The sequence below is a fragment of the Crinia signifera genome, chromosome 6, assembly GCF_055691185.1.
Source record: "Crinia signifera chromosome 6, ASM5569118v1, whole genome shotgun sequence".
In the NCBI taxonomy this organism is placed as follows: Eukaryota; Metazoa; Chordata; class Amphibia; order Anura; family Myobatrachidae; genus Crinia; species Crinia signifera.
This window is the reverse complement of record NC_139222.1, coordinates 131,171,583-131,186,085: the sequence shown is the minus strand read 5'-3', so window position 1 is coordinate 131,186,085 and position 14,503 is coordinate 131,171,583. Positions and strand designations below refer to the sequence as shown.

Sequence of the window (14,503 nt, the reverse complement as noted above, 5' to 3'; positions counted from 1 at the left end):
TTTCATATTTAAAAAAAAAATGTCTTGTTCATACTTTAAAATCCCAGCGGGCATAGATGGAGAATAGAACTGTGACCAAAAGCAAGGAGAGCGTGGCGACAGACACAAATCCGTGAAAACTCATGTTGACCTTTTTCCATGTCAACCTTTTTTCATGGCCACTTTTGTGAGCCCAGGGTTGCTGACTTTTAGATTTTCCTCTCCGGGAGAAGCCCGGACTTTCAGCAGCCATTCGGGGGGGGGGGGGGGGGGTGGTGTGTGTGTGTGTGTGTGTGGAGCTTGACCGTGATGTCATTTAGCCCCGCCCCCAGTATGTAAAATGGCCTAATTCACAGATCTCCATGGAGGGGGCAGGGCTAAAATGACGCGATTGTGACATTTTAGCTCCGTTAGCTCCGTCCCTACTCTGAGACCCGTGGATTGTGCCATTTGAATGCCGCAATCGGGGGGGGGGGGGGGGGGGGGGCGCAGTGTGGATCCCCCTGAATCCGGGAGGGTTGCCCACATTTCCGGGGGCGATTTTCGGGAGACTCCCGGCCATTCCGGGAGGGTAGGCAACCCTGTATGCAGTAACAGTTGCTCTGGGGTCTCACTTTCTGTGGTCATGCTGTACCATAGGCCTGCTGAGAAGTTGGATAATTGTCTGATCTGTGTCCGACACTGTGACTTAAGGGCCCCATACATCAGCAATTAATTGTGACAATTTGCAGATATGGAGATGATTGCCACAATTAATTTTAGATGTGTGGGCTCCCCCTTTTGGCAATCCCAATCAAAATCGCCAATCGATTGCTTAATCAGGTTTTTAAACATGCTTAATAATCTGGTATTATCTGCAGATCTTTTTTATATGTGTGGGCATTCCCAATTCGTCTTCTTCATCTATTTACGATTGGGGCAATTTCCAGATATGAAGATGCAATCTTTAGATGGAAAAATCTGCCGATCACTGAAATAAATCTGTAATGTGTGGGCAAAGTCAGATAGATTGTAAAATCCATTTATCTGGCCAAAATATCCCTATATCTGAAAATCCATAAATTGTGATTGCTGATGTATTTGGCCCATTAGCCGTTGGTACTCGCAAAGTCTCCTTACATATATAAGCAGCAGCTGTGTTTGCATAATTCCGCGCAGTATCAGAGTACACATTCGCAGTTGCAACAGCATTTGCAAATAGTGCTGAATCAGGCCATACAGTACAATATATACCTATTTTGTGCCACTCATCAGGCTTATGCAAACTAAACAGTGACCCGGTATTCAGTTAATTCATATCTCACGTCTCAGTGCTGCCAGCAGTTCCTGGAGAATGTATAGGCAGATGTTTTAGCACACAAAATGGCTGCCTAAACTCAATGTCTAAAATAATACAAATGTGTTTCTACTTTATAACTCAGCTAATCTATACATTATATCATATTCATCATACCAATATACAGTACCGTGCAGTGAAATATGTTGCTGCAGGCAATGGAAGGCTACAGAGCATATAACATTATACTATGAACCTCATGTAACATATCATTCCCTGCTTTGAATAGTGATTGGCTGACTGGAATAATAATGGCTTAATAATGTAGCCCACTAGCTGTAGATGGGGGTGAATTATCCCAAAGGAGAGCAGAGGTCTTATTAAGATGTAATCATGGAGTTTAAATGAAGTGTCTCTGAGCTCAGACTGAGACTGTGGCAGCTGTGATCACACACTGACACTCCCGCCCATGACTGAGGCTGGTGTTGCCATCGACTATTCGCACACTCATGAAAACTCAGGAAAGTATTATTTTACCGAAATCATTTACATGGAAGTGACCTACATTTTGTGTTCCTGTAACAAATGTCACTCCAGCACACAATTACACAGGCATTACTAGGGCAATCTGTCAGTGTAATTATTATCTAATTTTATTCCACAATTCAGTAACGCAGGCACAAAAAGACCACTTTAAGGGCATCAGTTTTCAACACACAGTGGAGGCAGTCATTTAGAGCACTAAAACCATATTCATGAGGGCAAAATCTCCATCATTTTACATATTGGTTTGTATTTAAATGTAATATTGTGCCCAATCTCCTGTCTAAAGTGATGGGAGAGTGCAGGGATATTCAATTGATCTTTTTTTTTTACACATATCACGCACATAGTGATGTGTTGACTTGGCTATCATCCTCTGACTCCACCTCCCCTGCTTCCCCTTTCCTATGGGGGTTCACCTTTACCCACTCTGTCAAGCCTATTGACTGCAAAGGTCATGGCGTGAGTATCCTTCTCTCTCTGAACTGAACCTTTTGCATCATCCCACTTGAACCTTCCCTCACCTTTTCCAACTTTGAGGTCCACTCTATCCACCTATTCTATGTCATACACCTCCATTTGGCAGTCATCTATCACCCTCCCTCGTCGTTCCTCCCCATTTCTTGACAAAGTTGCTGCCAGGCTTCCCCATTTTCTAACCCTGCATCTAATAATCTTCTTGCCCTCTCCTTCTCCTTTGTGGGTGGACCACCTCTTCCACCGCCACAGACCAACTCGACCACTCCCTTGACCTGTTCTTTACTCACCGGTGTGACTCTTCTGACTTTTCCAGCTCTCTCTTCCCTTTCTCTGACCACCAACTACTCTCTTTCACTCTCTCACCCCCTCCTCCCGACACTCACACCCAGACTCACCCTCATCAGATGCAATCTCAGTGGTCTGTACCCCACTATTCTATCCTCCTCAATAATCTCCTTTCTCTTCTATCCAACATGTCCTGCCCCAAACAGGCAGCCTCCATCACTTCACCTCAGGACCGTAACTAGGAGTGCGTCAACTGTGCCTTTCCCACAGCGCTTCTGCACATGCCTAGTCTGCAGAGTGGGGAGACACTGGGCAGGACAAGCACTCTCCCCACTCTGCTGCTGTGGGGAGCGAGGCCGGAACCAAGAAACAGAGGAGCGGCTCTGGCTGGGAACATGCTGTGAGCAACTTTTTTTGATGCCAATGATTTTTTTAATTGCAGTGCAGGAACTATTGTGTGATTCTGGGCTGATAGTGAATGTTTTAGAACTTCTTAATATTACGCAGATGTTTGGGCCATCTTTCTTTTAGTGACCATGTGGTTTGCCCCACATATTGTTGGCCACAATTGCATTCAATAAGGTACTGTAAATACAATTTGGTATTTATATATTATCTGGGCTCCCATGTTAAATGCACCCCATTTTTTCATACCCCTACTATCCAACTACGCATGGAGTTGATTTTATATAGTGTGGCGAGCGCAGCGAGCCACCGTGCCCGAAGCGTTGCGAGCGCAGCAATTTTTGCTATTGCATGTGATAAAGTCCATAATCTGATATTTAATACCTGTTTTTTTTGTGAAATGTGTTCTTCTGCCTTGGTTTGTTGGCTGTGAATTTTCTGCACACAATACAGAGTCCACACCTGTGGAACACCTTTGTCTTAATTCTTGCTGTTCTTTTTGGTTGATTTGAACTTTTTACCACCCTATTTTTAAGATTTGGAGATCTATACACAAATCTTTGATGGTTGGGCAGTATCGGTTTAAGAATTGGGTCAATGTTTTGGGTTTTTTATGCAATTTTTTCAACTTGTTTTTGGTGTCCATTAAAAGATGTTATAAATGGGAGGGCAAACCATATTGAATGTTTGTTTTCTTTTTCTTGTTAAGAGTAGATCTCTTTAGGTGCTGATAAGGAGTCCAAACTTCGACTGTTGGTGGTGGTTATTACTACTGCCAAAAAATTATACTGATACATTGGACCTACAGAGTAGCCCCCTCTTTAGCAGAGCTCAAAAACAAATTACTCCAGATTCTGTATTTTGACAGGCGAGCCACAATTCCTGCCCTGGAGCAAGGTGTGAAAAAATGTTACAAGAAGTGGGAATTCCATATTAATGTGTTAGATGAGCACTCCCGAACTCATATTCTGAAATTGTTTGAAGCCACCACTTGGGATCTGCTGGACAAGTAGCCGCAGGACTATACATTTACTAGTCTCTAACTAATTTCCTTTTGTCTTGTTTTCTTTTCGTAAATATCCCGGTTGTGATGACATTTATAGGATACCAATCCGACAATCTTAGTTTCACTATGTGTTTTCCTTTCTCCCCTCCTGCGCATTTATCCTTGTGTCCCTTCCCTTTGACTTTGTGTGTTGTTATTGATCTATTGATATATATGTCCAGGATGTTATTTGCTCATTCTGATACTTGTTTTGTATTTGTTTCTATATAATGCAAGATCTATAACATGCTGTGAATGTAACTGATCTTCCATATATAAAATTCAATAACATTTATTTACAAAAGAGTAGATATCTACTTATTTTAGTCATCTCCATTATAGGTTCAACAATAATCAAATTTGGGTAACCTTTTGAATTAAATTTACTTTTAAATGCTTTTGGATGTTCTTCAAAGTCTTTCACATCTGTGCAAATACTCCAAATGCATTTAAACTGGCCTTTCAGAATTTTTTTGCATACAGATGGTGATTGCTACATGTATCAATATACAATTTGCTGTCAGTTGATTTGCACACATTTTTGGTTTTCAAAAGTACATTCTCCAGATAAAGACTTAGGTCTAAAAAAATTCAGCTCTGAAGTACATGATTGGTAGGTGCAGTAAGTGTGATATTGTACAAATTTTTATTTAGAATGTTTCTAAAGACCTCTAAATCCTCTTCATTACCTCTAAAAATGAAGAGTATATTGTCTATGTAACAATACCATAGAACAATATAGAACAACAGATTTTCTGTCCAAATGGCTCTCTGTTCACAGAATCCCGTGAAAAGGTTTGCGTACAAGGGGGTGAAGTGTATGCCCATGGCAGTTCCTTTTTTTTGCTGCAAAAACGCACCTCGTCTGCCACTCATTCTGCAAATGCCCCAGGGAGTGTAAAACACACCAAAGGCATTTGCTGCTCACTGAGCAGGTCTGAATTGCCCCTTAGTTTCAACACTTCAGGCTGGAGATGAGAGTCCAAAAAGTGTGACAGATTCACAGTAATGGAATTTGTGCCTTTGACGATTAATCGCCCTGGTGAGTTTACCTCACATTTGGGAATATTTGGTAGAATATGAATTAGCGGTATTGATGGTGATGAAAGAATAATGTATTTCTTTTCATTTTCTGCAATGATTCCCACTCGCTGTCACCATTGTTAAGTAAAATATGGATTTCTCTTAGAGACTTTTATTATTATAACAGCAGTCTCAGTGCTTCCCCCTCAGACCCCGGTGCCCTTAGGCAACTGCCTGAAGCTGCCTATTGGTAGCACCGCCCCTAAGCTACACAGCACTAAAATACATACATTGCACTAATAGAATAATAGCAGAATGTCTTACAGTGCTAGGGCAAGCAGTTCTGTGATAATATGCCTCAGCAGCCACCACAAGGGAGGAATGCCAACCTCCAAAGGGACACAGACAGGAATATTTGAATCGTGTGGCGCTTAATGATATATATATATATATATAAGAAACGGTTTGTAATTAAAAATGACAATTTATTACACACAATAAATAATATACAATTAATAAAATAATGAAGCAAGTATAAAGTTAAATATAAATAATAATAATAACAATACCACATTAGTTGAATATTATAAAAATGCTAACAACATATAAAAGTTCTCATAGCATTATTGTTACAAGGAATGAGTCGGAAAAGATAATTAGCAGCCAAATTGTTGGATTTAAAGTGCACACTTATGTTTTTTTAACATGTCATAGTCAGTACCTGATTGTGGCCACAAATTTGTAAATGTACTATATTACCGATTCGGTCCCAGTCCAGGAGATCTGTAACAGTGGTCTGGTGCTCCCCGCACCATTAAAAGCTTGCATGGCTGGTACGCTCTCCATGTCTTAATATCGGAGCTCTGAAGATCCCGCTGCTGGCGTACATGTGGGCCCGGCTGTACAAGCTATGCCGCTGATAGGCAGCCTCCATGCAGGAATGTCAGGGCACAAAGAGTGGTAGGCAAGAGATCCTGGGTAGATCCTTAAACACATTTTCACCGCACACAGAGCGGCTTTTTCAAAAGGGCAAGTGATCTTCCTGAAGCACGGAGTAACGTATTCCTGCATGGGAATAGCATTCTCCAATTTAACAAGCTCTACCTTTCTCCATAGGTGTCATTAGCTCCTCAGAACCCTCCAGTCCTACCAAAACTCTTTTGTTAGCATGTGCAGAAACACTGCCACGACAGAACACAATATTTCTCATCTACCACCAGTAGCGGAAGAGCAGATATTACCATTCACAGACACAGGTGTCCTTGGGAGAAGCTGTCAAAGTATAAAAAGATGGTAAATAGCTACTGATTATACTTGCCTTCTTTAGTGTCCTCTCTGGGAGAAGACCAAAGAAGGAACTTCAGACCACTTCCGAGGCGTGGCTGAACTGGTCCTTCATAAGACCCAGCCTTCAATGCAAAGAAACACCCAGAGCCAATTCTGTATGGGGGGAGGCTGAACCTTCTGTAAATGATGCAACTCAAATTTAGTCCCATCCCTTCCCATGGCCCTCACAGTTGCCGATGAATATTACAATATCCTGCCCACTTCACTAGAAACCACGCAGGATGCTGGAAAGCCATCTATTCTTCCTGGGCTGTCAGGGACTATCCCAAAATAATCGAGTGTCTCCTCTCTCTTGAAGCTTTCAGAAGTGTAGGCAAGTATGCTCCTGATAATACATCCATTATCAGAGCTAATAACAGCCAATGAAATGTTATTTATGAGTAAATAATGCAATAAAACAAAAAACACACTATATAGATACAGTACATTAAATGCAAACAGCACATTAAAATACTGCAACAATATACAGTATACTATACCAGATACATTTAAAGTTGCTCACTTTCTGGCTGCACCCTCAACCAGTCCAGTATAGCCGAGTCTTTTCTTGGTATAGGGGTTTGTGCTGAGGTGTAACAAGGTATATGTAACAATTAGGGATGCTAATCCGGGGGCATTTTTTCAATCCCGGGAATCGGGATTGAAAAATGCTCAATCCCGGGATTCCCGGGATCCCGGGATTGGCATCTCTAATCAGTTTAGGCAAAAAAAATGCTACAAAGAAGCCCAGTCCCCCCCGCTACAGCCACCCCGCACATTCATTTACTAACACCAGCGGCCGGAAGCAGGGCAGACAGGGCAGGAGCAGGAGGCGTCAGCAGCAGCAGCAGAGCCGCCTGGAGGGCGGGCGGCCGACGCTGCCAGGTCCGGTCCAGGTCAGAGATGATTCTGGAGCGGGTATGGGCAGTCCGATCTGCGCAGCGTGATGGTCAGAGGTCACGCTGTGCAGGTCGGACTGCCCATACCCGCTCCAGACTGCAGTCTGGGGATCAGGAACTCCTGGGTAGCGTCTGAGCACCCGCTCAGACACTGCCCGGCATTAGATATGCGCATGCGCATATAATCCCGAAATCCCGGGATTGGATCTTCCAATCCCGGGATTCAAATCCCAGCGTTTTTTAGGCCAAATCCCGGGATCCCGCCGATCCCGATCCCGGGATTTGCCACCCTAGTAACAATGTGTGGCTTTGCAAATGCATCATCTTGGCAAGGCCCCTGCTATATAATGCTTAGATTATCAGCATTGTACCAAGGGTGGTGTGGCTACAATTGCACAATTCAGTGCAAATTGCATCATCTACACACTTCACTTGGTAAGTGGGAGTTGGATAGTGGCAGGAGCGCCACATAGTTTTTGGGACCCTCCCAGCCTTTCTAGGACAGTAGACAAGTATGTATTCATGCACACAGCATCAATTCATGGAGACAGATTAACAGGGGGCACAGCCAGCAGCTCTCAAAGCACTGGCCGTGCCGTCACATCATCGCAAATGGGATGTGGCCTCAGAGGAGTGCTGCAATCCTAGACTCGGCCTCTGACAGTGAAGGCAGACCCCCAATTTCAAGCTTTGGCCTACCCCATATGTCCCGTTTCTGCACAGTGAAATGTTAGGAGGTATTATTATGGGCATGGACCTGGGTCATTCAGTCATCCTGTGCACATTCAAAATGTCAGCATAATCTCTACATGGTGTAAATATTAATGTTGACATTCACAATGTGAAAACTGACATTAAACACATGAGTTTATGAATATAGTTAGGCTGCAGTTATGGTTAGGTTAGGTTTACAATTAAAATAATTTAATTAATGTCAACATTCTGTCAGTCAACATTATGAATGTCAACATAATACACCACACCCAGACACAGTGCTTTCTTCAGAATTTCATGGCTGTGGATAAAGTGACTGAGACGGATGGTTGTTAAGGATTAAGAAAGCGAACGGTGTTAGAAAATGTGACAGCTTTAAAAGACATTATATAAATGGAACACTACCAACAGTTCTTGGTCATTAAACTCAGGGCCGGCCTTAGGCATAGGCCAACTAGGCAATTGCCTAGGGCATTTGGAATGCCTAGGGGCATCAGCAGCTTCTGCTGATTAAAATGATATGCAGCATGCCTATATTCTGTGTGTGAGTGAGGCTGTATCTGCTTATGAAATAGTGTATTCATGGAAATCACTGTAACATAGCATTCCGTATGCAGGTACAGCCACAGTCGCACACAGAATATAGGCATGCTGCATATCATTTTAATCAGCAGAAGCTCTTGTGTGTGCTGGTCATAACAATGCAAATAAGACGAATTTTCAGCAAAAAAGGCACCGAATGGATGTGCTGGTTCTATATAAAATATTGCGGGTAGGGACACCAAAATGATGACTGCTATGATGAGGGTTGATGGTGCTGGGAAAGGGGAGACAGAACTAGTGGCAGTGCTAGGGGGCAACAGTCAAAATCTTGCCTAGGGCGTAATTTAGGCTAGGGCCGGCTCTGATTAAACTGAATGTGACTGAAATCAGTAATGTATGAGTGTCAGTACTGTAGCTATGTGCTGAACTACCTAGTGCTGCTTTTCCTGCAGTTACTATTTGAGATGGTCACTCTTTGCCGACTAAGCATAATGGGCGTTATGAATAAGCAATAACTGAAGTATTGCGTGAAGTCAGTTATGTCCTATACATCCTTTATGGTATCATGCTTTCAAATAATAATATACTGTATGGTTACTAGACCAAGTGACATTGTCCTTAAGGGTTTAATTTTTAAATGAGCTCTTGCTTTGTATGCTCTCTCTTCTTGTACACATCTTCCCATTCACTTTAGTGTCATCTCTCTCCTAGAACATTTATTTTGCTTTCTCTCCTCACCTTTCTGTTCTCCTTCCCCCATACTCCTATCCAGTGTCTCCTGTCTCCCCTCCTTATCCACCTCTCTCCCTCCCTCCTTCCTTCTCTCACATCAGGCGGAGTTTCCAATCCCCAGCTGAGAGACCTCATTCTCATGCAGGAAAACACACATAGAGCTTGTTAGGAAGAGGTGAGGATGGTCCACAGCTGAGAGATCTGTGACTTCCCCTTAGCCCTCTAATAATCCCAGCAGGACCTGGGAGAAACAGGCAGGCAAGCTTCTGTTCTCATACCATCTACATGACTAAGCCTGGCGGATGCTCCCTTATCATTACACCAACTTTCTGTCTGTTGGAGGCTTGTACCGTATAAAAGACGCCTGTTGCTTATGAATGAATCTAGTCTCTGGGTGATCTGTTGTGAGGACCTCCAGGTTCATTCTCCCGCACAGGTTTGTTGTGATTATACAAAACAGGATCAAAATCAGAGAAGATGCAGGTAATGCTTATTTCCCTATTGTGTTCTTATTGTTGCTTGTATAAATTATGTTCTAACTACTAGGATATAAATATTGTTATGGACAGTTTTGTTTTTCTAATGCTTCCCATAAGGCAGGTTTCCCTTCCTCTGCTGAACCCTTATGGACACTCCCATTAAGTGCTCCTACAAGAGGAAACTCCCATAGAGATTGCTCCAACGCTCCTGAGTCGTGACTTGCCTGTGAGAGGTTAAACTGACTGCCGGTATTATGACTGAATGTGATAGTAATTCCTCCCTCTGTACTGACACAAACTATTCTTCCTCAAGTCTTGATGTACAGTCAGGGTGTGCCCTCCAGCCTGTACATATACACATTTCCCAGCCTTTGCAACAGAAACACGGACAAATTAATGAGGGTTCTTTCTGTGGACATTTATATCAGCCTGCTTTACTGTGTACTCAGACTGATGGTATAAAGGAAAGGCAGGGTTAATCCTTCAGACTAGTCAAGAAAACAGCGATCAGCCATCCAACCACTAATTATCCTATTATACATTAATGAATCAATCAAGCTGTCAGTGGTTCCTGACTATTACAAATCACAACTATGGACCATTCCCTAGTGTAAAAATATAAAATATCATAACATATGACAGTGCAATTTAACCCTTATTGCATGCATTCGTCCTTAACTTCTCAATCTATATTAACTGTTCATTATAATTCTTCCCTGAACTGCTGAATACAAGGAATCCACCAAGGCCGCTTTCAGACATGTGATCCGGGAATCTGTGGGCAAATTCCTGGGTCTTAGCTTCATAACACTAGTTGGGAGCAGGGTTATGGACCCGAAACTCTGTCGGGGTGTTTCGTTTCACGCATGCAGACATTTCGGGATGATGCTTTTTCATGTACAAATCCCTCTGTAGAACATGACTACTAATTACACTTTGCAATTCCTCCTGAAAATGCTCAATACCTAATGCTGCTTTCTCATTGCCGCCCCAGCAAAATTCCGGGTTTTTGTTCCCGTGTTTTTGGCGGGGCATAGAGCATCTCAGCTCTACATACCCCATTCATACTGCACCTTAGACCCGGGAAATTCCAGTGTCTGCCCTGTTCACACTGCTTCCGATGGTATGCCTGCCATCAAGTGTGTGGCATCTAAGAGCAGCTTTGATTGGATGTTTAAAAAATATCTTTGATTGGCTGTTTAAAAAGCAGCTTTGAGAAATGCAATGAACTTGCTTTTTTGCATTTTGTGAGAAAAACCCGGGTCTAGCCTGTTCACACTGCTATACACCCATTTATTACCCAGGAAAAACCCTGCAAAAAACCTGTGTGTAATTCCCAGGGCTTAACACCCGGGAATTTCACAAAGTCCCTTTCACACAGAGACGCGACACGGGAAATTACTGCTTGCCCTGGCAAAAACCCGGGTTTTTGAGGCAGTGAAAACAGGGTATTATAAAACCATCCAGTTCCTCCACAGAGTGACAAATACATTTTCTCCACACACTGTACTGCACGATGAGCCTATCCCAAAATGTTCAGTGCTAAGCCTCTAATTACAGGATCAGATGTGGCTATACATGTGTGTGGCCATATGGATGATAATAGAAAAGGTCTGATTTTTTTAACCATTGAGTATATTAAGAAATGTAATGTGCTTTTTCTGATCATATGTATTTCTTTGTACATGTACGGTCCGTAACATGTTTTACTGAGAGTTTGACTGAAGTTTGTTTTAAATGCAGAATTGACATTATTGCAAGTAACCTGAGCACAAATGTTTTTGGATGAATGGATAGAATAGCATGAGAGCAAATTAAGTGAATGGCTAATCACATGTAATTTAACAGATGGCCTATTATTACAACCTATGGGTGGAACAGGGCCCTACAAATTTGTATTTCAGGTCGAGTATCCCGTATCCGAATATCCGTTATCCGAATTATTCCAAAAACCAGACATTCCAGAAAGTGACTTTTTTTTTTTTTTTTTTTTTTTTTGCTGAAAACTCATTGGGGACATTTGTAACAGCATCACTGGGGACATGATATGTAACTGCCACTATATATGTGCAAGACAATGATTGCTTGGCATTCAAATTCAGTGCTGAGATAGTACACACATTTTGTTTCACGTTTTGAAACCTTGTTTTTTGAACAAATAAAATATATTTGTGTGTATTTTATGTGGTAATAAAATATATTTGTGTGTATATTATGTGTTTATACAGCATAAATGCAAGATACTTCAAAATACATCATTGAAATATTAAAATATTCCGAAATACGGAATAATCCGTTCTCCAAAATTCTCCTGGTCCCGAGCATTTTGGATAAGGGATACTCAACCTGTATACATACAAAGTGCCCCCTGTAATATTGATTCAAATATCACGTGTGCAAAATGATTTGAATTGTGTAAAGAATTTTTGTGAGTGCTATGTATAGGCCAGAGGTTCCCAAATGCGGCCCCCGAGAACCCAACGGTCCAGGTTTTAAGGAATAAATTTACTAAAGCTTCTAAAAATGAAAAAGTGGTGGTTTTGCCCATAGCAACCAATCAGATTCTGCCTATCTTTTCTCGTTTGCATCTGAGAAAACTATGTAATATGATTGGTTGCTATGCGCAACATCGCCTCCTTTTAACTTGTTAGAAGCTTTAGTAAATATACCTAATCTATCAGTAAATATAGCAATGCTTGGCCACAGGTGACTTAAATAGTACCTTAGTCAATTTGATTTAACCATCTGAGACATAGATATACTTAAAACCTGGAACATTGGGGTGAATCGAAGACCACTTTTGGAAACCACTGGAATAGAGTTTCTAATTAACTGTAATTGTATCATGGGGACTATCCTATTGTCCCTCAAAAGGCTGGCACGAGCCGCTTGCTTATTGGGGATTTTGTCTTGCCTGCCACAGGCAGGTGAAGCAAAATCCTTGAAAGCAGCCCTGCCAAAATGGGACTGAGACCACGAAAGCACACATTTCACTGAATTCCTGAAAACATAGAAACTTCGGTTTTTCAACGCGAACTGGAAATCCCACAATGTGTTTTGCCAGCAAACTGTTCAAAAGAAGGGGGAGATGTAAGAAGAGGTGGTGGGTGAAAAAGCTTTATAACCTGCGCTATTTGACATTTACTGTACTTTGAACCTTTGGAATCTATGTAAGCAGATAATGTAGAGAAAATTACTTTTGTCTACGGTATCTGCACAAATCTAACAATTTTGTCTTCCTTCCCCATACTAGTGTATTTCAATGAAAAAGAGAACTTTGTGTCTTATTGTTTTTTTTTTGTTTTTTTTTTAACGCATCACCAAGATTACCTGTCTGTATATGTACATACAGTACCTGTGGTGGCTTCTGAGGGTCTGAGATGCACATGAGAGAGAGAGAGAGAGAGAGAGAGAGAGAGGGGCCAGCCAGGAAATAATACATTTTAAGAGGCAGATGAACCGGGCAGCAGTATTGAGGACAGTCTGGAGTGGAGAGAGGCGGTAGTCAGGGAAGCCAGATAGGTTACAGTACTCCAAACTGGAGGTAACCAGTGAGTGGATGAGGTTAGTTGCCTCCAGGGTGAGAGAGGGTCGGATCCTGGAGATAATTTGTTAGTTGGAAATAGTAGGGATGCAAAAGGTAAATATCAATACAAAAATACTCAAAGTAACCACCTAAAGATTGGTGAGGTGACATGACACACAGGGCTTTTTTGCTGTTAATTTTTAGATTTCATCACATGGACTCCAAATTACAGTAAAGGTCCATACACACTGGGCGACTATGCCCAGTGTGTATGGGCAGCGATGATGTCAATCATCGCTGCGGGGAAAGCCGCTCAGTATATACATACTGAGCGGCTTTCCCCCTGCCCGGCGCCGACAGAGGGGGGAGGACGGCTTTGCTTAGCACAGAGCTATGAAAACCCGTCCTCAACGCCGCTCATCTGCTGGTATAACCAGCAAAGAGCGGCTTTCCCGGCGATGATGCGGGAGCGCGCAGCAGCACTCACCGCTCATTGCCAGGCCATACACACTGGGCGGCTTTGAGCTGAAAGCCGCTCAAACAGGCAGTTTTGAGCAGCTTTCAACTCAGTCGCCCAGTGTGTATGGGCCTTAAGTCGGCACCCGCCCTGAATTCAGCCATCTGCGGCCTGAATGAAAGTCAGTCTAGACTGATTTCTATTAGCAAACGGGAGAAAAATCATTTTGAATGATTTTTGACCTGTTCGGCCACATGCGAGTTGAACAGCCTAGCAAACAGGTGTGAATCAGACCCTGAAGGCCCATACACACTAGAAGATTTTCATTTCAAAAGACTGCCAAAATCTCTTAAAGATATATCTGTCACCAAAATAGTGCTTACTCACTGAGCTATTTTCCCAAAAGAGCAAGAGATGTTCAGGAGGCGAAAGACATCGCTGAAAATCTTTCATATAAAAGGCTATTTACATAATGGGTGGGGGTCCAAGTGTGGGAGCAGGGGCCATTTTATTTCAGTGCATTTGTTTTTTTGGGGCCTGATCCAGAACTGATCGCTGGGCTGCGTATATTCGGAGCCCAGCGATCAGGTAAATGCCACCCCTTGCCGTCCCGCCCGTTACCGCCATAATATACATTGGTGGGCAGTGGCTGCACCTGCGCCAACAATGTATGCATTGCATTACTGCTAAAATATAAATCGGTGGGCAGTGATACATAGATATATATATCTCACGATACCCAATAATCCTTCACGCGCTATGTAAACCAATCCAATTGAGAATCAACGAAA

At 42.5% G+C, this 14,503-nt stretch overlaps 1 protein-coding gene across 8 annotated transcripts in view; it reads left to right on the top strand.

Annotated features, from left to right (window-relative positions):
• LRRC3C (leucine rich repeat containing 3C) overlaps positions 1–14,503 on the top strand; it is a 116,625-nt gene that overhangs the window by 84,809 nt on the left and 17,313 nt on the right. For 2 of the 8 annotated variants that reach the window (XM_083147222.1, XM_083147224.1), the window contains exon 1: positions 8,644–9,733. The exons of 5 other annotated variants lie outside the window; for them this stretch is intronic. The gene's annotated coding sequence lies outside the window, so the exon portion shown is untranslated. Of the gene's footprint in view, positions 1–8,642; positions 9,734–14,503 lie in introns of those variants that run through there. One more of the 8 variants, XM_083147229.1, reaches the window with a different exon arrangement.